This window comes from Notamacropus eugenii, chromosome 2, assembly GCF_028372415.1.
Source record: "Notamacropus eugenii isolate mMacEug1 chromosome 2, mMacEug1.pri_v2, whole genome shotgun sequence".
Taxonomy (NCBI): domain Eukaryota; kingdom Metazoa; phylum Chordata; class Mammalia; order Diprotodontia; family Macropodidae; genus Notamacropus; species Notamacropus eugenii.
Window position 1 is genome coordinate 98,860,568 of NC_092873.1, and position 27,260 is coordinate 98,887,827.

General features: G+C 40.4%; 1 pseudogene; it reads left to right on the forward strand.

Annotated features, from left to right (window-relative positions):
* The first annotated feature begins 21,733 nt into the window (after positions 1 to 21,733).
* Positions 21,734 to 23,442, forward strand: LOC140523632 (heterogeneous nuclear ribonucleoprotein K-like; annotated as a pseudogene).
* The last annotated feature ends 3,818 nt before the right edge of the window (positions 23,443 to 27,260 follow it).

Sequence of the window (27,260 nt, forward strand, 5' to 3'; positions counted from 1 at the left end):
AAGGTCAGTCCTGAGTGGGGGACCCAAATACCAAATTTTCTACATTCCTGATCTCTGAACAGAACTCCTTGCCACTTTCACCTGGTGTCATCATTATCATCAATAATATTTATACAACCTTTTAAAGTTTCCAAAGTGCTTTACATTTTTCTTATCATTTGATTCTTAAACTACACTATGAGGTAGGTACTATTATTATCATTTCATAGATGAAGAAACTCAGCCTAGGAAATTAAGCAATAGCCTCAGGGTCACACAGCTAGTAAGTTTGTGAGGCATGATTCAAACTCCACTCTTCTGATTTAAGAGGGATTGGGGAAAGCTTCCTGGAGAAGGTAGGGTTTTAGCTGGGACTTAAAGGAAGTCAGTAGTCAGAATAGAGGAGGAAGATTATTCCAGGCATGGCGGACATCTAGAGAAAATGCCCAGAGTCAGGAGATAAAGTGTCTTGCTCAGGGAACAGCCAGGAGACCAGTGTCATTGCATCAAAGAATGTGTGTTGTGGAGTAAGGCATAAGAAGATTGGAAAGGTAGGAGAGGGATAGGTATTGAAGGACTTTGAATGCCAAACAGAACACTTTGTATTTTATCTTAGAGGGAATAGGGAGTCCCTGGAGTTTGTTGAGTAGGCAGGGTGACATAGTTAGATCTGCACTTTAGCAAAATCACTTTAGCAGTTGAATGGAGGCTGGACTGGTATGGGGAGAGGATTGAGGCAGGCACAACTACCAGCATGAGGTGATGAGCGACTGTACTAGAGCAGTGACAGCGTCAGAGGAGAGAAGAGGGCGGCATGTATAGGAGGTGCTGCAAAATCAGCAGACCTTGGCAACACATTAGATATGGGAGTTGAGAGATAGTAAGGAGGCTAGGATAATTCCCAGGTTTTGAGCCTGAGGGATCATGAGCGTGGTGTTGCCCTCAATAGTATTAGGAAAGGTAGAAAAGGAGGAAAGATAATGAGTTTTTTGTTAGACATAATAAGCTTAAGATGTCTACTGGACATCTAGCTTGAGATGTCTTAAAAGCAGTTGGAGATATGAGACTGGAAGTCAGCAGAGAGTCTGCTGCAGGATAGGTAGATTTGAGAGTCATTAGCATAGAGAAGGTAATTAAATCCATTTGAACTAATGAGATCACCATGTAAAGTAATATAGAGGGAGAAGAGAAGAGGGCCCAGGATAGAATAGTGAGGGACAACTATGATTAGAGGGCATGATTTGAAAGAGTATCCAGCAAAGGAGGCAGAGAACAGTTGGTCAGATAGATAGAAGGAAAAACAGCAGAGAGTGGTGTCCCAATAACTTAGAGAGAAGAGAGTATGAAGGAGGAAAAAGTGATCAGTAGAACTAAAGGCTGCAGAGAGGTCAAGGAGAGTAAGGATTGAGAAAACACCATTGGATTCGGCAACTAAGAGATCATTAGTAACTTTGGAGAGAGCAGTGATAAGGTTGGAAGTCAGATTACAAAGGGTTAAAAAGAAAATGAAAGGAGAGAAAGTGGAGGCCCCTCTTGTAGATGGATTTTTAGATTTTAGCTATATAGACAATTCTCACTTTAGGTAAATTTGCACTACACAAATTTTACTTAATAAAAACATTTTTAAAAAAAATCTATATTCCAAAATAACATGTGTTAATTTTACTGCACTTTTTTTCTCTCTCTGCTCCTGCTCCTTGGTTTAGTACTCCAAATTCTTCCATCACCTCAACAACAACGACATTTAAAAAGAAAAACTCTCTAAGTGAAAGCAGAAGAATGGAATTAGACTGATGCCCCTAAACAGGGGCTTGGCTTTAGACATATGGTGCAGAGATCAATCTTTGCCTGATCAATCCTTGTATCCACACCCACTCTGTGTATTATATACATGTGGAAGGATCCACTTATGTAAAGGAGAACTGTCTGTAAAGGGCCAAAGAGATATAGGGAGATAGATGGCAAGATGGAAGAATGAAGTGAGGGTCTTGTTCAGGATGGGGAAGACATGGTCATATTTGTAGACAGTAGGAAATGAGCCAGTAGACAGGGAGAAATTGAAGATAAGTGAAAGAGGGGGGATGACAGAGGGGGCAATCTGTTAGAGAAGACAGGATGAAATGGGGTCACCAGAACAAGAAGAGGAGTTAGCCTTGGCAAGGAGTAAGGCCAATTTATCATGTAAGACAGGAGTGAAAGAGGAGAGAATAGCAGAAGGCATGTGAGTGATAGGAGATGTGGAAGAAGGGGTCAGAGGGAGATATGGTGAATGGCCTCTTTTTATTTTTTGTAAAATAGGAGGCAAGGTTCTAAACTGAATCAGGGAAGGGAGAGCAATGAAAGGTTTGAGGAGGGATGAAAAAGTTTGGAAGAGCTGCTGGGGAGAGTGTGATAGTGAACTGATAAGGGAGGTATAGTACAATTGCCTAGCAGCAGTGAGGGCCCAGTTGAGATAAATTTGTAATGGACCCTCTAAGAAGGGTAGAGTGATTTTCTCCATCTTCATTCAGTAGAGCATGTGTAGGATTGAAGGTTGCAAATGTTGGAAGTGATCTGAGGTTGAGGCTCATCTGGGAGTAATCAGTGATGAGACAAGAAAGAAGAAGGCGAGGAAGAGATCACCTCTGAGGTCTTGCAGACCACTAGATATGTGATCCTGTTATGTAGAGTCAACCTCTGCTGAGGCATAAAACTAACAAAAAGTTTCTCCCTGTGTGGAGATAAAAATCTTGAGGATTTTATCACAGTCCAGCTCAGCCTTCCGTCTCCCAGATCCATATACTTTCTCTGTCCTATTCAATTGCACAGATTGGAACTCCTTTTTTATTGCTAACAATTTCCCCTTAGATCCAGGTCTTTTCACATCACATCACATCACATCACATCACATCACATCACATCACATCACATCACATCACATCACATCACATCACCTCGCCTCGCCTCGCCTCGCCTCGCATCGCATCACATTGCACCGCATCGCATCGCATCGCATCACATGTTTTCTATCTTCTGGTGCAGAGTGGAAGGCTGATTTCCTCCTGAAGAAGCTACATTGCTGGTTTTCCTCCACATGACTGGGAAGTCCTTACCTGTCCCTGCTGACCAGGAGCTACTTCTGGGCTACCTATTACCCAACAACCTTTGGTTTACCTCATTCACCTCTTACCTTGTCCAGGGTCTCATTGTAGTCTCAACTTAACATCTAAGCCTTTACTGATTCCTTAGTAAATTCAAAAAGATTCAAAAGATCTCTTAGCCCCTTAGGGATTTTTATGCCCTTATCCTGTTTCTTATCCAGTTTATCTAGGTAAGGAACAGAGGCTACTGCATGATTACTACTCCCCATATCTCAAATTTATATAAGCTTCAGGCTGGGAAAGGGCCCTACAGACATTATCTCATTAGATCCTTATAGCCACCATGTGAGGCAGGTATTATTATTAGCTCCATTTTGCAAATGAGGAAATTGAAGCAGACAGAGGTTAAGTGACTTTTCCAGGGTCAGAGAAATCATAGGTGTCTGATGCAATGTTCAGATCCAAGGTTTTCTGACTCCAAGTCTAGCACTCTATTTACCGTACTCTGCCTATTAACTTCCAGTGGCAATAATTTTGAGACACAGCCAGCTGGTCAATATATGTTTATTAAGCACCTCCTGCGTGCTAAGCACTGTGCTAAGCAATGAAGCTACAAAGAAAAGCAAAAAGATGATTTCTTTTGGAGAGGTAGAATGGGGGAATTTTTCTCACATAAAAGGGGAAGGAAACAGCTTTTACAGTAGAGGAGAAATGAGAAGAGATGAGGGGGAGTGAGCGAATATCACTCTTATCAGAATTGGCTCAAAGAGGGAATAACATGCACACTTAATTGGGTATATAAGCCTATACATATATACATACATACTCTCAATCGGGTATAAGCCTAGATATACATACACACACACGCGCACACACACACACACACACACACACACACACACACACACACACATATATATATATATACCCTAAATATAAACCTAAATATACCCTATATGCCCTACAGGAAAGGAGGAGGAGGGGACAAGAGAAGGGGGTGGGATGATAGAAGGGAGGGCACTTTTGAGGAGGGACAGGGTAAAAGAAGAAAGAGAATAGAAAAAAAGAGGGGTAGGATGGAGGGCAATACACTTATCAATAGTAACTGTGAAAAAGATTTTGAAGCAAGTTTCTGTGATAATGGCCTCATTTCTCCAATACATAACTGAGTCAAATTTATAAAAATAGGAACCATTCCCCAAGTAATAAATGATAAAAAAGGACAGTTTTCAGATGAAATAATCGAAGCTATCTATATAACCATATGAAAAAATGCTCTAACTCACTATTGATTGAAGAAAGACACTTTAAAAAATACCAAGGTACTATCTCATTTCTATTAGATGGGTTAATAGGACAGAAAAGGAAAATGAGAAATGTTGGAGGAGATGTGGGAAAAAATGAGACTTCAATGCACTGTTGGTGGAGTTGTGAACTGATTCAATCATTCTGTAGAGCAATTTGGAACTATGCCTAAATGGCCATAAAAATCATGCATACCCTTTGACCTAGCAATACCATGACTATATCTATGTCCCAAAGGAGATAAAAAACCAAAAAGGAAAAAGATCTATATGTACAAAAATATTTATAGCAGTTCTTTTCTAATGGTAAAGAATTGGAAATTGAGGAGATGCTCATCAACTGGGGAATGACTGAACCAGTTGTGATATGTGATCAATACAATAATAGTATTTGTGCTCCAAGAAATGATGAGCAGGATGCTCTCAGAAAAACCTGGAAAGATTTAAACGAGCTGATGCAAAGTGAAATGTACTACCTACAAAGTAACAGCACTAATGTGGGATGATCAGCTGTGAATGATCAAACACCACTCTGAAGGACTTATGATTAAAGATGCTCTCCATCCCCAGAGAAAGAACTGGTGGTGTCTGGATACAGATTGAAGCAGACTTTATTTCCTTTATTTTTCTTGACAGTTTGTTTTTGGGGGGGGTCTCTGTTTTCTTTCACAACATGACTATTATGGAAATGTTTTGCATGGCTACACATGTATGACCTCTATTGACTTGCTTGCCTTCCCAGTGGAGTAGAGGTGAAGAGGGAGGAAGGAAGAAAATTTGGAATTCAAAATTTTAAAAATGTGTGTTAAAAGTTGTATTTACATATAACTGGGGAAAATACTAAATAAATTTTAAAAAAGAAAAAAGACAATCTTTGATCTCAAAGAACTTACAGTCTAATGGGGAAAACAACATATAAACAACTAGGAACAAATAAGACGCATACAGGAAAAAAAAGATGCATGAAGATAAATGGGAGATTATCCACAAAGGGTAAACGCTAGCCTCAAGGTAGACTGGGAAAGGTTTCTTATAGAATGTATGATTTTTCACTCTGCCGTCTTGGATCCACCCCTTAGAATGTATGATTTTAGCTGGGTCTTCAAGGAAGCCAGAGAAGTCGGGAGGTGGAGATAAGGAGGAAGAAAATTCCAAGCATGGGAAAGGGGCAAAGAGCTATTCTTGTCATACTCCGAGTCCCAAAGCCCATTGATATAGGACTGTCTCCTCAAAGCTGGAGACTAGTACCCTCTGTCTGGCTTGTGTGAGTAGGCAAGGTGGAATTAAAGAGAAAAGAGAAGAGAGATTCCGTCTCTTGACTTGCTTCTGGTCTCTTGAGTCTCTTTAGGGTCTGTTCTTGCTTTGGGCACTTCTGAGAGAGAAGATGGGTGATGACAACCCCACTTCAGGTTGATGAAGGGAGACTAAGACCCTGAGAAGAAGCTGACATGAGAGGAGCCGCCAGTCTCTAGCATGTCCCTATCTCCAACTTTCTACACTGGAGACTTTGGGGAATTTCTTCTTTGGATGAGTTGTGGGACTCTTGGTCGAATTAAGGAATTAAATATCAATTTATTTAATTATTATTATGATTAAACTTAAGCTTTTCCAATGGGATGGCTTCTTCATTCTGTATTATCTGGTATATATTCTCCTATGTATACCTTCTTTGGGAAGCTAGGTGGCACAGAGGATAGAGTGCCACGCCTCTGGTCAAGAAAACTCATCTTCCTAAGTTCACATCTAGTCTCAGATACTTAGTAGTTGGATGACCCTGAGCAAGTCACTTAACCCTGTTTGCTTTCATTTCCTCATCTGTAAAATGACCTGGAGAAGGAAATAACGTGTTTTTGTGAAGAAAACCCCAAATGAAGTCACAAAGAGTTAGAAACAACTGAATAACAACATACTTTCTTTGAATTCTATTTTGCCATATTTGAATAAATGAGTTTCTTTGCTCTTACTACGTATGTTCATTGTATAACTGATATTTGGTGAGAAGGAAGTCAAGCCTTAGACATAAAACTTGGTGTTCTCCTTTCCCCATTAATGACGAACAATCAGAAATTCAGTTTAGTTTGAACGTTAGAATCACATCCCTTAGACTAACAAAATTTAAGAGAGCAAACAGATGCAATTTTAGTCCAGCACCCTTTCCTTCTGAGGAGAGCAAAGTGACTAAACTTCTGACCCCAATCTGGATGGAAGTAAAATCTCCCTTAGCGAGGGAACAAAGTGAGGCTAGAGATGTCCTTTGGTGTTTCCCTGTAAGTCATGAATGGCAATTCCCATACCATATGTAAGAGACCTCTTTGCTGCACTGTCATGAAACTATCCTTAGAAGAACGAAGTGAGGGATGCAGAGAGCAGGATTGTCCTGGGGTCAAAGGGCATCCCTGAAGGGTATAGTAGAAACAGCTCTGACTCTAGGGTTAGGGGTTCTCAGTCTCTGGGTTCAAATTTTGCCTTTGACGTGTACTGTGTGACCTTGAGTGAGTCAATTAACTTGAATTAAGGAAACTTGAACAAGTTCCTTGATAACCTTAGTTTTATGATCTATAAAGTGATGAGGTTGGACTGGATGGCCAATGATATCCTTTTCAGCCTAGAGCTCTGATCCTGTATTCTCTCCTTAATATGGCGGAGCAGTGACTCAAAATTAGGAAATCTATGTTCTAGTTGGAACTCTAATCTCTATCTCCCAAGTCCTTAAGGATAAATCCTTAGGTAGTGGAGAGAAGGAGGGGAATGGGAAGCTTGCTGTGTGACATGGTAAGTGGTCAGAACACTGGATTTGGAAACGGAAGTCCTAGTTTCAAATGTCAGCTCTGTTAGAGGCAGCTAAGTGGTGCAGTGGATAGAACATTGGGCCTGGAATCTGTAAGACCCAAGTTCAAATCCTGCCTTAGAAAATTATTTTATGGCTATGTGATCCTGGGCAAGTCATTTAACCCATCTGCCTTAGTTTCCTCTTCTCTGAAATGGAAATAATGATAGCATCTTTCTTCTGGGGTTGTTGTAAGGATCAAATGAGATAATAGCACATAGTAGGTACTTAATAAATTGTCGTTTCCTGCCTTCTTCTTGGTAGCTATGACAACTGAGAAAAATCCCTTCTGCAAACCATCTCTGAACTTCAGTTTCTACATCTATAAATTGCAATGCTAGAGATCTCAGCTCCATCAATCTCTGGTTATTTAATATTTAGAATTTCAGACAGATTGGCTAAGGCCCTAAGACCTAGGTAGGAGTCATATCATGGAGGCCCCTGCCTAGAACCTCATGGTAGTCAGAGACTAGGAAAGAGTATTCCTAAAAATCTCCAGGCACTGAGAATTTTCACCTTCTATAAATCACTCATTTCAGAACTTTTCAGTTGATAGAATCTGAAATCCTGACATATCAGTTTGGCCAGATAATCAAACTATCCCTTGCTCTTTTGACCTAAATGCAGTCCTCAGGGAAATTGAGCGAGGGACAGTGATCATCTTAGGCACAGAGCCAAGTCCTTGGATCATTTACTCATTGACAGCAGTTTGGTTAGGAGCACATAGAAAGCTTTCTTGTCACTAGGCTAATAAGAGAGAAGTAGGGGGAGCTTCTCAAACCAAGGCTTGGATTTATAGATAGTTCTGTGGCTTACTGGACTTTGGGCAAGTCATTTCCCCATATTAAGCCTCAGTTTAAGGACTATCTGAAATTACTCCTAAGAGACTGAGTTTCAAGAATCAAAGAGCTCAAACCAGTGGCCTCCCTTCTCCTCCAAAAGACAAATGAGGTAGTCTCTTCCCTTTTAGTCACAGGTCAAAGCTCACTTCATTCAACAAATATTAATTAAATCCTGGGTACACAAAGATGAGAGATTATACAGTCTCTGCCACCAAGAAACCTACAATCTAATGGGGAGACTGGCAGAGGGATATGAATTGTACTTTAAAAGTACTTATGTGGTTGACTAAAATAAATATGTTTGGTCTGTGTGTGAAATTGATGGGTATCTGATCTGGGATCTGGTTTGCCCTGTTTCCAAAGAAGATTGCAATTAACTCCTTTGTGGACAGTAGAAGGGCTGAGCTGTCATGGACAGCAGCCTGGGAGTGAGGGAAGGGGCAGTCAGGATCCAAGGCTGTTGTGGCTGGATCTCCTCCTCTCTCCTATCTCTAAGAAGGGTATCAACCTAGAATTACACCTATTTACTATATGACAAATATCTATAGTCTAAGAATATAATAGGGGTTCAGAACAAAAGCCACTGTCCCTGAATACTCTCAGGGGGAGGGTAATAGTTAAGTTCCTCTTCCCAGTCTCGCTCCCTCCCACCAAATGCTGGTTTTACACACGCATGCACGCACTCACACATACACACACACAGGGCAATTGGGAATAGCTAGTAAATCTCTATCTCTTTATCAAAGTAAACAGTAAATAGAAATCACGAAAATTATACAGATTAAAATAGACCAAAAACCACACAAGAGTAAATGAGCTCTGTCTGTGAGCAAACTCTGCCACATACAGAGAAAATGATGGAGGAAAAGGAGGGTTGGGGAAATTTGCTCTTAGCACTGTCTACAATTTCAGATGCTGGAAGTCAAGGGCCATGTTGGAGTTGTGTTCTCCATACGTTTGTGGCTCAAGGGAGATCTCTGGTCTTCCATTCAAAAGCTCCCATTTGGAATTCCAGAGGATTCCTGATGATACATGCTGCTCACCTCCTTATTTAGAGATGATGCTCTCAGGATGGAGATTGAGAGATAATTTTTTTTAGATGTGGCTGATTTGGGAATTTGTTTTGCTTGACTCTATGTGCTTGTAACAGAGATTTTGTGTTTCTTTCTCTCTCTCTCTCTCTCTCTTAATGGATTGGAACTGAGAGGTAGAGAAGATAGATTTTCATTGATTGAAAACAAATTTAATTAAAATATAGCAAGACAAAAGTCCCCATTGGCTTCTCCTCAAAAGCCTCTCTCTAGCTCCTCTTTCAAAGTGACTGGCCTGATTTATGCAGGTAGGAATCACTATTGACTCAGAGGCCTTTCAGCCAATGAGGAACCTTATCATCCAGCAGGTCTCAATGCTGTTTCTCAGGAAAGCTGCCTCCGGTTTGGGTAGAGTGGGGTTTTGTACACAAACTGGTGTGATTGCATCTTTAGAGGGAATTCATACCCAGTTAGGTGATTCTCTCCGAATACAAAACACAGTAAGTGAATGAGTAAAGACTGACAGTAAGTCAGAGATAAAATTCACCAACTTCAGCCTTTGTAAATAGTGACAGATACTGCAAACAGTTGCCACAAAAGAAAGAGAACTATTGGTGTTTGGGGGAGGGAACCACAGAACTTAAGCTTTAGAAGGGCCCTCAGCAGCCATCTAGTCCAACCTACATGTGAAAGGAATCTCCATAACAGCATACTCAATTGGTGGTTGTCCAGATTCTTCTTGAAGATCTCCAAGAAGGGGAAACTCATCACTTCTCAAAACAACTCACTCCACTTTTGTTCAGTTCCATCCTTTTCAGTTGTGTCTGACTCTCCATGACCACATTTGGGGGTTTTCTTGGCAAAGATACTAGAATGCTTTGCCATTTCCTTCTCCAGCTCATTTTACAGATGAGGAAATTGAGGCAAATAGGGTTAAGTGACTTGCCTAACTAATAAGGATCCAAGGCTGAATTTGAACTCAGAAAGATGAGTCTTCTCCCTTTGGTTCAATGAGGTCACACCACTAATTATGGGTAGAGCCAGGTCTCCTGACTTCTAAACCAGTATCTCTTTTTGCTGCATCAAGCAAATCCCTCAGAATTCCTCTGATTTCCTGATCCCACAATGTCTGAGTTGTGAATGAGGGAACCGAGGCCAGGGTTAGAGTCTCACCTTACTTATTGATGACCAATTGTGAAGTACATTATAGTAAGGCTTCCTTTCCATTATAGGTTGGACTAGATGGCCTTTTAAGACCCTTCCAACTCTTAAAATTTGTGATTCTGATCGTGAAAAAGAATTGTGAGAAAGAAAGCATGAGGTTGGGGTGGGGGAGCTGAAGTATTTTAATGAATTCCAAGCTCATTAAGAATCATAGCAGGTTATTTTAATGAAATCTAGGTTTCCAGAACAGTGAATAGAGTGCTGGATCTGGAGTCAGGAAGACATGAATTCAGATCTGACCTCAGACACCAGCTGTGTGACCCTAGGCAAGTCACTTAGTCCTGTTTACCTCAGTTTCCTCATCTGTAAAATGAGCTAAGGAAGGAAATGGCAAGCCATTCTAATATCTTGCCAAGAAAATCCCAATGGGTCATGAAGAGTCAGATATGACTGAAATGACTGAACAACCACAATGTCCAGAAGAAGAAAAGTGGTCCAGACCACATGTAGATATACAAGTGTGGGTTCCACATTTTAGGAAGAAAACTACCATTCCCTAGATGTACTCTAGCTCAACAACCAGAAGAGTGAGGGTATTTGAAGCTAGGCTACATGAGGACAAATCATTTGAGGAAACTGGGGAATCTTTTTGCCTAGAGAAGTGGGAAAAGCACTGGCTCTAGAGCCAGAAACATGGGTTCAAATCCTGCCTTTAGTGCTTACCAGTTGTGTGATCTGGGGCAAGTCACTCAACATCCCCTTGTCTTATTTTCCTCATCTGCAAAATGAGAGAGATGCAAAAGTTGGCCTCTGGAGTCCCTTTCAGTTTTAGATCAATGATGCTTAATGGACCATCTTCAAATATTTTAAAGGGTGGTTATGTGGAAAATTGCAGGAACATAGACTCAGAGCTGGAAACATACCTTAAAGATCACCCCTCATTTTATAAGTGAGAAATTGAAACCTAGAGATGACTTGCCCAGGATTCCTCCATGAACCTTCATTTGGAGGAAGGGCTCAGGTCAACCATCTTGTATTCCCCATTCAGCTCTTCTCATACTTTGACATTATACTATACTTCTGCTTATTGGTCTTCCTTTCCCACCCCCTTTTCAACACCCTTATAAGTCATCTTCTCCCATAAGAAAATAAGTTCCTTGAGGATGGATGGGCATCTTTCCTTTGCTTGTATTTGTGTCTCCAACACTTAGCAAGTGTTTGGCACATAGTAAGTACTTAATAAAGAATTCCTGACTTGACTCACTTGAAAATAAAAAAGAGATAGATTTAGGCTTGATAGAAACATATCATTCTTAACTATTAGAAGCTTTTTAAAGTGGAACGAATGCACCCTCATCAGAAGTATTCAAGCAGGAACCCAGGGACTACTTTTTAGCAGTGTTGCAGAGGGGATTCTTTGTTCAGGGGTACATCAAAGTGGATGATCTTTGTCAACCTTTGCAACTCAGATTGGTGGGACTCTGCTTGAGTCTGACTGAACTGATAGCCTGTTGGGGGACAGCGCAGCCTCATCTGCTGTTGTGGGTCATCCTTCACTTTTCAAGAAAACTAATGACATCACAGGATGATGCCTTGACGTGCTTGTGAATTGGATTTAAGTGAGGCAGGGTTGCTCAAAGTTGTCGTCAGCCCCACCCTCTCTTCAGAGTCATCCAAGTGACTGGATGACCCAGGATGCAGTGGATAACCTTGGTATCATTCCTCTGATCTCCTGAGTAAGAGTAGATGATAACTAATGCCCCTTTTAATTGTAACTCTCGTGATCCTTAATGCTCTGAAATCTTTGAGCTAATCCAGTTTACTGGGCTCTGGTTTAATTCATTTCCTCTCTACCCCCATCCCAAATGGTCCTGGCCATAGCCTTAATTGCCCAAACCTCCATTTTACAAAAGTAAACCAAATGTATCACAAAGAAGTGTGAGATTATATTGTGAGAATGAAGGGGACTTGTTTCCTACTCGACTTCTTTTCTTTTGTCTTCCTGCCCCAGGGAATTAAAACTAACTAATAATGAAGTTGAGGAAGAGCTTTTATCTAGTAGGAGTAAGATAAATGTGTCAGACTAGAGAAGTATACTCCAAATTTTCTGATTGCACATCCTTATCAAAAAAACAATTTTAATCATGGACCCTTGTTATATGTATATTTATTTTTAAAGTTTATCCAAATATTACGATGTAAATGTATAATATACATTATAGAACACACAAGCATTTAAATGATAAAATAAAAAATTAAAATATTTTTTCTTTATTAATAGTACAATTTTTCTCACTAAAATTAATATTTAAGTGAGTAACACAGCTAAACATGTTTTTGTTTTAAATCTTGATTTAACAGTAGTTCATACAGTGATTTAAAGGTATGGTTTAATGCATTTTGACTGGTTTTAATGACAACATTCATTCTTTGGATGTTACACAGATACATTGATCTAAATGGGAGAAGTGCGTTATTGTTTTCGCTTAATTTGTCACAATACACATTTTTCATCTTATTTCCCAATTATGCAAAAGATTTATTGAAATTTGACTAGTAAAGAAAGGCCATATATACAGTGAGATCTCGAATAGCACTAATAAGGCATCCCCTGAAGTGGTCGTATTATTTGAATTCGAACTGCACGGTTCCATTTGGCTGGAAGCAATAACTATATTTTAGCTATGTCAAAATATTTATAGCAGCACTTTTTTGTGTTAGCAAAGAATCAGAAGCAAAGTAGATGCCTATCGATTAGGGAAACAGCTAAACACGTGGAATGGAATCTTGTTGTGCTATAAGAAATTACTAAGTGGTGACTATAGAGAAGTATGGAAAGATTTGTACCATCTGTTGCAGAGTGAAGTAAGCGGAGCCAAGAAAACAACATTTACAATGAACAACCACAAAATAATCAAGAGTAACGCTACAAAATTACAATTATAAAGAACAATCATGGCCCCAAAGAAAAGACATAAGAAAACCCTCTCACCTCCTTCTTTTGCAGAGATAGGGTGTCCATGGGTGTCATACGTTGCATAGACTTACAAACTTCTTCGATGTATTGATCAGTTTTGCTGATTTTTCCTCCTCTTTTTCCCCTTCCTCCTTTTTTCCTCTCTTACCTTTAAATACATTATTTGTTCCATGGGATAGCTCTTTCGGAGGGGGCAATGCAAGAGTTACTGATGAAGAAAGAGAAATTCTGGTGAAGTAAGAAAACAACAAAGATATCAATAAACATTTATTTTTAAAATGAAAAAGAAACTTATCTAGCAGAATCATCCCAAGTCACTTAAGGGTAACAGGGGGAGACTGACAATAAACAGATTTTTTTAAATGGGAAAGATCTGTAAAAGTTTTTGTTTTTTAAGGAAGCTCTTTTCACCATCAGAGGCAATGATTAGAACTTGGAATGAGATAGAGACCTTTGCAAAACAGGATAATAGTCACTCAATTTTCAGTCTCTTGTCTGACTTTCCTTCTTTTCTACAAATGTCTTCTGGATGAATGACATGAGTTTTGATGGCTTCCAAAGTCTCCTATGGTGCAACTGGTTTTTGTTTGTTTTCAAAGGAGGAGAGGGCATGAACCGGTTAGGCTTGATGCTCAGATAAGACAGACCTCAAGTCCTCCAATACCATTGTGACCTATATGTTTTATTAGGAAATAGAAGCAGCAGCAATGAAAACAAAGGCAAGAAGACAGCAAGTCAAGACCAAGTGTACACGGATGAGGTCCATGCTCTAGGGCAACATAATTTGAAGGGCAATGAGAAACCAATTTTCAGTTATCCAAAAGAGAATGTCAAAGTCTTGGGGGAATAAAACACCTCTTGATGTCTAAAAGAAGAATAATAGATATCTTTTATAGAGCACTTTAGGATTTGTAAACCTCTTTACAAAGATTTCATTTGATCCTCTCCACAACTCTGGAAAATGAGTGCTATTATTATTCCCATTTTACAGATGAGGAAAATTATGCAGACTTTCCTATCTCTATAAAATTTTGATGAATATAATCACACATGAATAGAGGGCATTCTTGAGGAAGGCATAATAAGGGGAAAAGGAGTTTGCAAATGGTATTCTTTGTTGTTGTTCAGTTGGGTCTGACTCTTTGTGATCCCATTTGGAGTTTTCTTGAAAGAGATACTAGAGTGGTTTGTCATCTCCTTTCCCAGCTCATTTAATAGATGAGGAAACTGAGGCAAATAGGGCTAAGTGACTTGCCCAGGGTCACAACAGCTAGCAAGCATCTGAGGCCAGGTTTGAACTCAGAAAGATAAATCTTTCTGACTCCAGGCCTGTTACTCTATACACTGCACCATATGTGGCATTCTTTACTAGATGCCATCTTTACCATCACATCAATTAATACAGAGGATACCAAACCCTACTGTGTGTGTTGGTTGTTAGCTATAGGAAAGTGGTTTTTCTTTAATCTATGAGAGAAATATGAATTAAATTCTCTTTTATCACCATGGTGTCTGTCCCCTGTGTATAATCAAAATTATATGTCAAGGAGGACCAAAGCTCTCCTTACAAAACTACTCCATTCCTCCAGGGCTATAAGAAGGGAGAGAAATAGTGTGGGAATGGTTCAGTGGCCAAAGATTTTGAAAGGAGGGTTGGAAGGGAGAATGAGTTAATAGGGAATGGAATGACTGCTAAGCTCAGGGATTCCAAACTCTGACTCTTTCTTTCACTTTCCTTTTCTCTACCATGGAGTGTTGTATCCTTCTGGGGTTTGAGACATTAAGATTTTCCCTTCTTCTCTTGAAATGGCAGATTTGTAAGCCTTGATCTAGTTGCCCTAACAGGCACTGAGTTGTTTCCTTGGTTCTTGAGAAGCAAGACTTTGAACTCAATACAACTCTGCCCTGCCTTGTGGGAGCCAGGTCTGGAGAGGCAGCAGATCCTCAAAGACTCAGTGTTCCTGTATGGAGAGACACTGGGAATCCAGACATCCAGCTCAGTGTATTTCCTGTGCTGAGCTAATGAGCATGGTAATGACAACAATAAGAAACTAGCATTTATGTAATCTTGTAAGGCTTGCCAAATACTTTCATGTTATCTCATTTGATCTTCACAACAACCCTGGGAGGTAGGGGCTTTTATTATCCCCATATGACAGGTGAGGAAATTGAGGCAGTGAGTTTAAATGGTCACACAATTAGTAAATGTCCAAGACAGGATTCAAACTCAAGTCTTCCTGGCTCCAGGTCCACTATTTTATCCACCCTCTGAACTAGATGCCTATGCTTTGTTTATATCCTGCTGTTCATACTTCATTCTTGAGGAGGACCCATGATCTCAGAAAGGTGATGTCTTGACTTGTTTGTGAATTGGATTTAAATGAGGCAGTTACACAAAGCTGTCAGCCTCAGTTTCTTTTCCAGAGTCATAGAAGTCCAGTGACAAGACAAAAAACAAGAGGACTGGGGTTGGCCTGGGAGGCAGTGAATGACCTTGGCATCTTCAAGGTCTAAGTTTCTAAGACTGCTTTAGCCATCTTCATAGCCATGGGAACAAATTGTTTTCATCTACCCATTCCACTACTCGGGGTAGACATCCCCCTGACTTACCAATGGGTTTGAGGCCTGTTGGATACCCTCAACCTAGTTTAGCCCATGTGCCCAGATAGTTTTACTGGGATGGCCCCTGTGCGTACTACAGCTTCCTGGAGCCACAGATGAGAGTTGAGTGACAGGTGAAAAGTCAAAGATGGATGAGCAGCCAGGCAAGCCCTCACACAACGGGTGCTACTCCTCTCTTAACACCTTATAAGATAACATGGAAAATGGAAGGGAGGGCCTCCAACCTTCTAGTATAGGAGGTATGGGAGATGGATTATCTGGGGAAACAGGAGTTGAAAGTTTTTGTTGTTACTGTATTTTTCTGATTTCAGGCTATATTTCTATTTTAACTGAATTATCCTTTTTTTTTTACCTTTTAACCCACTACAATATGATATCAAGTATTACTGTATGATCATAGAAAATAAATTTAGAGACAATGGAGTCTCAAAGCAGTAATTTAAGTAGACATGGATCTGAAACAGAGTAAGCAAACCCAAATCTGGCTATTATGCATAGCAGATTCTTGAAATTGGTTAACAAGCCTAGATACTTTGTTTAATGACCTTTTGATTACTAATGCCAAATAAGGCATAAAATGAGGAAACACTTGTTCACTAAACGTGTTGGCTCCAAACATGGAAGATTCCTATTGTAAAATCCAAATGGAAGACCTATTCCTTATATAGATGGTGAGGTCCTCCAAGTACTACTGTTCTGGAATGACATATGAAGCACCAAAACGTTGCTGAGTTTCATAAGTCAAATTATAGTCATTCAAAAGACTTTCCTATCTACATGGGAAAAACCATGTAGAAAAGGCCTGTCATCCAGACAATGATATTCAGTTGACTGACTGACCTATAGAATTGGTCTATCAAATTGGCAGAGACTGCTCATAGCTTTGAACAGGAAGAAAAAGGTGGGTTGGGTTGCCTTGTGGAATTACGTAGTGATTTTATTGACGCCCCCCCCCCCATCCCCAAACTTTTTCCAGAATCAAAGGTCCATTTAGAAAACTACAACATTCTGGAGAATAGATTTGAGTCATGGAATACCACAGCCTCCAAAGAATTCAAGTTGTGCTTTGCCTAAGAGGTAATAGAACTATGGCATGAGAGTTGGTTAATTGGATCCCTATTTTAATAGACCCCCTATTTTATTTCCATTGGTATTAGTCAGTTTGATATGATTCCATAAGAGTAGTGGTATAAGTTCTGATATTACGTCTCAGAGCTGTGAACTGCAGATTGTAAGTTCACTTGCTTAATCATAGGAAGCTAACTAGAAGACCCCCCCACCCTTGTTTTACCTTGTTATGGCAACCAATTCTAGCATGGTGAAGGTGACTCAATCCCATGGAAAGTCCCCCAGCTATTTTTGTGGCCTCTCTGTCCCTTGTCATCCCTCTATTGCCCAATATGGGGAGGTGACCATGAACATTTGAACAATGAGTGACTCTGGTTGCCAGCCTGTAGCCTGCCTGTCTACTGGCCCATCCCATGTAGATATTTTGACATTTATATATCAGCTGTGCCCATAGGTGTGCTTATCAGCGTGGTAGGACCTCCTGAAAGGTCAAGAAAGTTCCATTAAGGTCAGCTCATTAGTCCATTTGTCAGCCAATAAAATTCTATATTTTGCGTAGAAGGGTCAAGGGCAAAGTTTATCAACCAATGATATTCTGTAGGTTTGGTTTGTTCTACCTGTACCGTCTGAGTATCAAGCACGATAAAACTAAGGCCCTGGAGGAAGGGGACATATGAGATTGTGAGGAAGATCTGAAGTCCACTTCATTAGAGGGCCCATAGACCCTTTAATAAAATGCTGTTAGCTCAAAGTTCTGCCTCAGTGGCTTTTCTTGCAGAATGAACAATTTTAGAATTCCAATAATACCAACAATGGTGAAGGTGAGTAGACTACACTGCATCACCAATCAAAAATTATGCATTATGAACAAGATAGAGGATATGATCAGAGAGATATGTGGGATAACCAATGGACAGCTCATGTCCTTGAGGACATTAGGTGAACTCCTTGTAGAGGATTCACAGTGAGACAGAGGATGAGAGTGCATTTTTAGAGGGACTATTGAAATTAACGATTAGGTCCATGGATGTATTGGAAAAAATACAAAGTGAATGTTTTGGTCCAAAGTAAAAAGAGTCAGTCAAATCCTATTGTCCACACAACCTACCAGTCAAGACCAGGGGAGGGAAGAAAAAATAGAAGCAAAGGAAAGGAAGGAAACAAGTGTAGATTAAGTGTGTACTCTAGGCCAAGAACTGTGCTAAGCACTTTGCAAATATTATCTCTTTTAATAAGATAATAATTTGAGATAAATTTGATGAAAGGCAGCTGTATAGGTATAAAGCAGTGTTATTCAGCACCTCATACTGTGATAAGCAGCTTTGTCCTTTTAATTTAACTTTTCACTTACTCCAGGCTAAGGTGCCAAATCCATAGCCCATCTTCAACATCAACTATTCATGCTTCCTCAGCACCTTCAGGTCTACATAGCCCTGTCACAATACTAAAAGAGATGTAGGGTATGGTAGGCAGGTAGGTGTTATTACTTATGAGCTTGGTGTTAAGACTGTTGGAATCAAGAGAGGAAATTCTAAGTTCAAATTCTGCCTCAGATTCTTACCAGCTGAGTCCCCTGGTGCAAGTGCCTCAGTTTTCACATTTGCAAAATAGGTATAATAAATAGTACCTATCTCCCAAGATTCTGAGGATCAAATTATATATCTATATCTATCTATATCTATGTCTATATGTATATGTATGTGTATATACACATTAATGCATATGTCTATACACACACATACACACATATATATATTTGAAAACTTTAAAGTGCTGACACAAATGGTAGTTATTGTTTTTTATTATTGTTACAATTTTCATTAGCACTAGATTTGAAATCAATGAATCTGGTTTCAAATCCTAGTTCTGCTTCAGATTCAGACCACCTGAATAACTTTAGGATGGTCTGGGTCCTGGTTTCTTCATTTGTAAAATAAGGGGATAGGATAAGATCATCTCTCTGGTCTCCTTTTGGGAAGCTAGCTATTGCAGTGGAGACAGCACCAGATCTAGAGTCAGGAAGACCTCACTTCAAATGTGACCTGAGACACATACTAGCTGTGTGACCCTGGGTAAGTCACTTAGCCCTCTTTGTCTCAGTTTCTTCATTTGTAAAATGAGTTGGAGGATGAAATGGCAAACCATTTCAGTATCTTTGCCAATAAAACCCCAAATGGGGTATCAAAGAGTCAGATAAGGCCGAACAACAACAATGGTCCCTTCTGCTTCTAATCTATGGCCCTATTCTTATTTTACAGATGAGGAAAATGAGGTCCTGAGACATTCACATTTAATAGCTTGTTCATGATCACATGGACAGCGTATGTTAGATTTTCTGACACTGAGACCAATGCCCATGCTACTAGACTAGCACACTACTAGGCATACAATAGATCCTTGGCCACACTTCCTGAGGAGTTAGGTAACTTCCAGAGATGCTTGGAAATGGTGGAGGCAATAAACATGGTGGAGGAGGAAGCGAGGGAGGAAAGCAATGGAGGATCGGGTATTGTTCCTATGGGTTTCTTGGAAGCTAAGGAGGGAAATGGATAAAATTTTGGACTTGGAATAAGAAAGACCTGAATTCAAATCTTGTCTCTAATAACTAACGAGTTGTGTCACTTACACCTCAGTTTACTCACCTGTAAAGTGAGGTTAATAATAGCACCTAAATTACTGGGGGTTTTATTGTTATTGAGTCATTTCAGTCCTGTCTGACTCTTCATGATCCCATTTGGGGTTTCCTTGGTGAAGATACTGGAGAGATTTACCATGTCCTTCTCTGGCTCATTTTACAGATGAAGAACCGAAGTAAACAGGGTAAGGTGACTTGCCCAGGGTCACAAAGTTAGTAAGTATCTGAGGCCAGATTTGAACTCAGGAAGATGATTCTTCCTGATTCCAAGGTTAGTGCTCCAATCACTGCTCTAGCTAGCTACCCCACATTACTGGGTACTGAGGTTCAAATGAAATGCTATATGTTAAAAAGCTTTACAAATATTAAAGCACTATGCAAATGCTAGCTATGTTATTATTCCCTTAGGCATAGTCAATGAGTCAAATGTGAATTAACAGCTACCTGGATAGTGTTCAGGGTGTAAGGGACCTAATGACCAGGGCAAGGCTCAGCTCTGACTCAGGCTTCAGCCCAGGCTATCTTCCTCTCCTTCATCTTGCCTGTGAAGCCATTTCTGCTGCCCCAGTGGTCCTGACGTCCCTGTTAAATATTTAAATTTCATTTGCCTAAGCAGCAGGGAGACTGCAATTAGATTTTATATGAAGAGATGTTTCTGGGGAGAGCCTGTCCTATCTGATGCCTGTTATAGCTCTCTGTCTCTCTCTTTCTCTCCTCTTTTTCTTCTTCCTCTCTCCACCCCTCTCCACAGTAGATCTTCAATGAGCTTTTAATTTTCCTGTGGGCAACAGTGACTCTCAGAGTCTAGGGTGGGTAGCTGGGAGGAGAGAGGAGGAATCAGGCTAGCACACTGCTCAGTGTTTTGGGACTGAGTAGGCCTCAAGGGGGCCAGGAATGAATGGGAAACAGGGTAGGGAGGGGCATGAAGTCCAGGTCTTCCCTGCTGGGGCACTGTTCTAAAGACAGGGTGATAAAATAGACAAGAATCCTCAGCCTGGGTACTTTATAAATATGAATTCATTTGATCCTCACAGTAACCCTGAGAAATGGGGGGGGGGAATGTTATCCTCATTTTACCGTTGAGAAAACTGAGGCAAACAGAGGTTGAATGATCACCCACAGTCAAATAGCTAGTAAATGTCTGAGATCAAATCTGAAAACAGGTCTTCCTGGCTCTGGGCCCGGCATTTTTCCCCTGGAGCATGTGGCTACCTAACTCTTCAAAGGATTTTCCTCAGGAAAGAACCTTAAAGATCATCTAGGCCAACCCCCTTCATTTTACAGATGAGAAGAACTGAGGCTCAGAGAAATCACTGAACCATAGAGTCTACAAATCTGAGAAGCATCTATCCCTTTATCCAAGCCATTGACAAACATGCTAAGAGCTCAGGCCCAATATACACTACTACTAGAGATTTCCTTCCAAGATGGCATTAAATCATTAAAGAATGCGACTTGGAGTCTGGTCATCCAATTAGTTCCAGATCCCTTCTAACTAATGTTGCTTAGCTCCTGTCTTCATCCATTGGGTTCACCAGACTATGTTAAATAATTTTTTAAGATCTCTCTCTCTCTTTGTGTGTATACATGCGCATATAATATATATACACATACAGTATATAATGTGTATATGTATAGATATAGATATATGTACACAGACATCATAACTGTCTCTCTTTTTCTCTTAGTTTCAGCAGAATTGGCAATAAGCTAATTCATTACTACATAAACTTCTACTCGCCCCCCACACTTCAACCCTGTTATTTCATTGGCATAGGGAACTTCCAGGTGAGGGAACTCCCTTTACCGATGGAGGTCTGCCGTATTTTTTAAAGAGTTGCCTGGAGCAGGGAGGTTAACTGATCTACCCAAGGTAACACAGTCAGTATGTGTCAGAGGAAAGGTTTGAACCCAAATCTTATATGCTGAAGAAACTGTAGCCAGTTTTAAACCTTATCCCACCAAACTTTCCTTTATGTCCCTCCATACCCCTGGACTGGCTGGGTAGGAGTAATGAAAGGGAAGGAAACCAACTAGGGCTACAATGATTTTGTAGATTATTAATTGAAAGCTCTTGTTTCACTGTTTATTTGCGTTGTCTACACTCTCTGATTATGTTAGCAAATTACAAAGCCATTAAGAGTGAATTGTTGGTAGAAGAGAAGGCAGCCTCCTGTGATTGTCTACTCATTTAATCTGAGGAAATGGAGACTGAGCAGCCAGAAGAAACCTTCCCCGATTGAAACCAATGATGAATTTGACAAGGGCCCTGCTAGAGATATGGAAGAGGAGCAGGCCTTTTAAAAGGCCTGGAAACACTGACGAGATGATTGAAATGTGCGTTTTGCTTCAAAGCAAGAATACTGGAGCAATGATTGGGAAAGAAGGCAAAAATATTATAGCACTTAAGTACAGACTCCAATGCTAGTGTTTCAGTCCCAGACAAGAGTGGCCTCAAGCACATATTGAGTATCAGTGCAGATATTGAAACAATTGGAGAAATTCTGCAGAAAATCATCCCTGCTTTGGAAGAGGGCCTGCAGTTGGTGTCACCCACTGCAATCAGCCAGCTGCCACTCCAATCTAATGCTGCACAATGCTTCAATTACCAACATTATAAAGGAAGCCACTTTGCGAGTTAGAACTGTTGATTCACCAGAGTCTGGCAGGAGGAATTATTGGGGTCAAAGGTGCTAAAATAAAAGAAATTCAAGAGAACACTCAGATAACTATCAAGCTTTTCCAGGAACTCTGTGCTCATTCCATAGACAGAATTGTTCTTATGGGAAAACCTGATAGCGTGGGGGAGTACATAAAGATCATACAGGAGTCTCCCATCAAAGAATGTGTACAACCTATGATCTCAATTTCTAAGATGAAACCTATGACTACAGTGGTTTCACAATGATGTTTGATGATCAGGGAGAATATCTTGTAGGATTTCCCATTTGGGGAAGAAGAGGCTTTGATAGAATGCTCCCAGGGTGTGGTGGGTATGTTATGCCCCCTTCTAGAAGATATTATAATGACATGAGCCTTCACAGATGACCCCACCGCCTCCTCCTGAACGTGGTGGCAGGGGTGGTAGCAGAACTCAAAATCTTCCTCTTTCTTCACCACCACTACCTAGATCAAGGTGATCTTATGGCTTATGACAGAAAAGGAAGACATGGCAACCTTTACGATGGCATGATTGGTTTTAGTGCTGATAAGACTTGAGACTCTGCAATAGATACATGTGTGTTCGTCTTTTGTTGCCAAATAAGACCATGCCATCAGAGAAATAATGACATGAATTGCACTTAACTTTGTTTTGAGTGAGTGAGGCTGTCACCAGCCTCACTTCTCCTCCAGAGCCATCTGAATGCAGTGACCAGATATTCATCAGGATGACTGAAAATGACCCAGGATGAGGCAGTTGGGGTTAAGTGACTTACCCAAGGTCACACAGCTAATGAGAGTCAAGTGTTTGAGGTGAGATTTGAATTCAGGTCCACCTGACTCCTGCTCTGGTGCTCTATCCACTGCACCACCTAGCTGCTGCGAACAGATACATGGAGTCCTTCTGAGTAGCAGATGGCTTATGAGTTTATAGGTGCCATGAGTTTTGGGTGGTTCTGGATATGATTATTCTTATGTAGGGGGTCTGTGACTCATACCATGATCCTGGTGAACCCATTATTACAACACAAGTAACTATTCCCAAAGATTTGGCTGGATCTATTATTGGCAAAGGTGGTCAGCGAATCAAACAAATACATCATGAATCTGGAGCATCAATCAAAATTGATGGCCTTTGGAAGGACCTGAGGATCAAATTATTACCATTATAGGAACACAGGACCAGATACAGAATGCACAGTATTTACTACAAAACAGTGGGAAGCAGTATGCATGTGTTGAAGGATTCTAATATAAGATCTTTTTTCTTTTTTATAATATGAAGCAGTATTCTGGAAAGTTTTTCTAAGACTAATGAAGAACTGAAGGAGTCCTGTATCTTTTATTTTAAATTTGCTTCTGTTTAAAAAGTCAACATTCCTCTACTTCATAGGTGCTCTGCATTTTAGGTGTAGCAAAATTTTTGCCCTCGACCAGACATAATGTTTTAGTTCCTTACAAACAAGGTGGAAGGAGGGGGAAGGGCACACAAAATAACTGAAATTTTGAAACAGCAGCAGAGAGGATGAATTTTATTTTTGTTCATTGTTGGTGGCAAAAAGTAAAAATAATTTTTCTCGTCCTGTAACTATTGTGAACACCTTCTTTTGTGGGCACTGTAATTTTTTGGGGGGTACAGGACAGGGGAGAAAGAGTATCAATCGTCCATGTGTCCTGACATCCGTTCAGAGCAGTGTTGTAATGTTCTTTTGTAAGAAACATCTTCTGATTTTTAAAATAAATTTAGTGAACCTAAAAAAACAAGAACAGTGAATGACTGAATCTTATGAATTTGAAGACTTTTTAGATGGGGGTTCATGGAAAATGAGTATTTGAGATAGAGATTATTTAACTTTTAAAAAATACTTCAATCCTCAACGTCTAGCAGAGTGCCAGGCACACAGTAAGCAGTTAATAAATGCTTGCTTTTATTGACTGAAAGAAAACTGGATTAGAGTTTTGATCTACCTCACCATGATGGCACAGCTATCAATCGTGTCCCAGGCAGGTACCAGCTAGCTGGTTGTTGATTTATTGATTGATGAGACAGACTTTGCATTTTTTGAGATGTGTTTTATATTCTTAGATTCTATTGAACCAGGAGCCAGCTGGTCACAAGTGATGAGGGAAGTGGAGGGGAGGGCTGAGTAGACTCCTGGAGCTCCATCTGGTGACCGTGCAATATGCTGCACTCCCCCTCAGCTGACTGATCACTTCTTGTCTCTGTCTCTCTCTGCCTCTTCCCTCCCCCTCCTTCTTCCTCCTCCTTCTTTTTCCTTTTGCTTTCCCTCTCTCCTTCCCTTTCTTTCTCTATTTCAGTCTCTGTCTGTTTCTTTATTTCTGTCTCTATCTCCTGCTCTCTTCCTCCCCCTTCTCTCTCTGTCTCTGTCTCTATTTCCCTCTGTCTCTGTCCATCATCTCTGTTTCTTTCTCTGTCTCTCTGTGTGTCTCTGTCTCCATCTCTGTCTGTCTCTGGATATATAAATATATATGTGTGTATGTATTATATCTATATATATATAATATACACACACACACACACACATACACACACACATACATATATGTATGTATATATCTCTCTTTTTCTCTCAGCAGAGAGGCAATAAGCCAATTCACTGCTACATAAACTTCTCCTCACCACCCACACTTCAACAACCATACCAAAGAGAGGAAAGGGAAAAGCAGTAGCATAAATTCAGCATGTGTGAAGGAGTGCCAGCAGTTTGTAAGCTCTAGTGGTTTGAGCATGAGGGATGAATAATTTAGGAAGATTGACTCTGTACAGGAGAGAAAAGCCCAGGGAATATCCAGGAATTTGGAGCCTCGCTTCCCCCTTACATGCAATAAGTGAGAGTAAATGTGTATACTGGTGGTTTGGGTTGTGTTCTGAGTTCTAGGGCACCCTGAGGCAGCAGTGTCAGTATTTAGAGTTCAGAGGTGATCAGAAATCTTGATCAGATTCAGTACGTAAAAATGGCAAATTTCTGCACCTTAAGGTTTCCACGCAGAAAAAGAAGGCATGTGATGTTGTAGTCAGTAATTTGCAGTCAAAGGAAACTGAGGTCCAAATCCCAGTTCTGCCATTTCCTAGCTGTATGACCTTAGGCTCTCTCTGTGCTCCAGTTTCAGTTTCACTCTTGGTAATAGAAGTTGTGTCTCTAAGGCCTCCTCTCACTCTAAATCCTGTGATCTTGGATCCTGGAAGGCACATTTGTTCTCTTTCTGGGAGACTTGGAGCAGAGGAGGCTGATCCCAAAGCCCCTGGATGACCACAAGAAATTCTTCTTGCTTTTTGTATTGGGGTCATCAGGGGCCAGGGCTGCCAAGAAGGAGAAAGAACAAGGGAACGTGCTGAAAATGGGCATCTTGCATACTAGAATTACTGCTGCTGGGAAATTTAACAATCTGGATGACCCCCAGGGGGCAGTAATTCCAGAGAAGGTCATTTAATTAGTGCCAAACTTCAGTCCCAAAATGAGTCTTTCTTGAGACCCTGATTTCTGGGCTGGATTTCATACCAATTAAAAGTCCAATCCACTGGGAATAGTTCCCAGCAAATTAACATCATGGACTTTGATGAACTGATGCTTTTAATAGACTGTGGCATTTGGGAAGAATCTAAGTCATGGAAATAATATTATCCCCCTTCTCCTCCCCTTCACCTAAGAGATGAAAAGACAGATTCCAGGGGAATCAAGCATTCAATGAGGGAAGACTTTGCAGAAATTTAAGGTCCACGTTTAGAGTAGGGACAAGGAAGGGAAATCTTTTAGTGGCGTGGTTGAATGATGATTTGTCATACACCCCTCACTCCTCCATTCCCATTTCTTTTGGATCCTTTTCCTGACCAGTTCATGACTGACCTATTATTTTTTGAGGGGCATCTAGGTGGTGCAATGCATAGAGCACCAGTGCAGGAGTCAGGAGGACCTGAGTTCAAATCTCACCTCAGACACTTGACACTCACTAGCTGTGTGACCTTGGGCAAGTCACTTAACCCCAATTGCCTCATTCTGGGTCATCTCCAGTCATCCTGATGAATATCTGGTCACTGAATTCAGATGGCTCTGGAGGAGAAGTGAGACTGGTGACCTGCACAGCCCTCCCTCACTCAAAACAAAGTCAAATGCAAGTCATGTCATCATTTCTCTGATGGCAAAGAGAACTGAAACCTCAAAGGGAATGATACTGTACATTTCTTGAAATTCCTACATTAGATGGTCTTTTTGATTAAGATATGGTGTCTCTAGAAGATCCTCATAAAATCACTCACCCTCACTTTAGTTCAGATTATCTGGATATCTGAAAATTGGGGTGGGCGGGATGTAAACTTCTGGAGAGAAAGCTTTTTTTTTTTTTTATTTTTTTTTATTTTTTTAATGTTTAACAATCACTGCCATACAATTGCGATTTTATCCCTCCCCACCTACCCCCCACTACCTCCCTCCCTCCCCACGACTGCATACAATTCTGTATAGATTCTACATATACTTTCCTATTGAGTATATTTTCACTATAGTCATGCTATGTAGTCAGACTAAGATAAATGAAAGAATCCGTATAACAAATCAGAACATGATACACAAACAGATACACATACACAAACATGATCTGCTACATTATGTGAGTGACTTCCATATTTCTCTCTCTGAGTGTGGAAGGCATTTTGCCTTGAGGTCCACCATTGGGATTTTTTTTTTTTTTCAGAAGTTCTTGTGTTATTACAAAAATCTAAGTCTACCAGAAAAAACTCTCACACACTGTGGTTGTTGCTGTGCATAAAGTTCTCCTGGTTCTGCTCCTTTCACTCAGCATCAGGTCATATAAGTCCTTCCAGGCCTCTCTGAAGTCTTCTTGTTCATCATTTCTTATGGCACAATAGTACTCCACTACATTCATATACCACAACTTATTCAGCCATTCCCCAATTGATGGACATCCCCCTGACTTCCAGTTTTTGGCAACTACATAGAGTGCTGCTATAAATATTTTTGTACATGTGGGACCCTTTCCCATTTTTATGATCTCTTGGGGATATAGTCCTAGTAGCGATATTGCTGGGTCAAA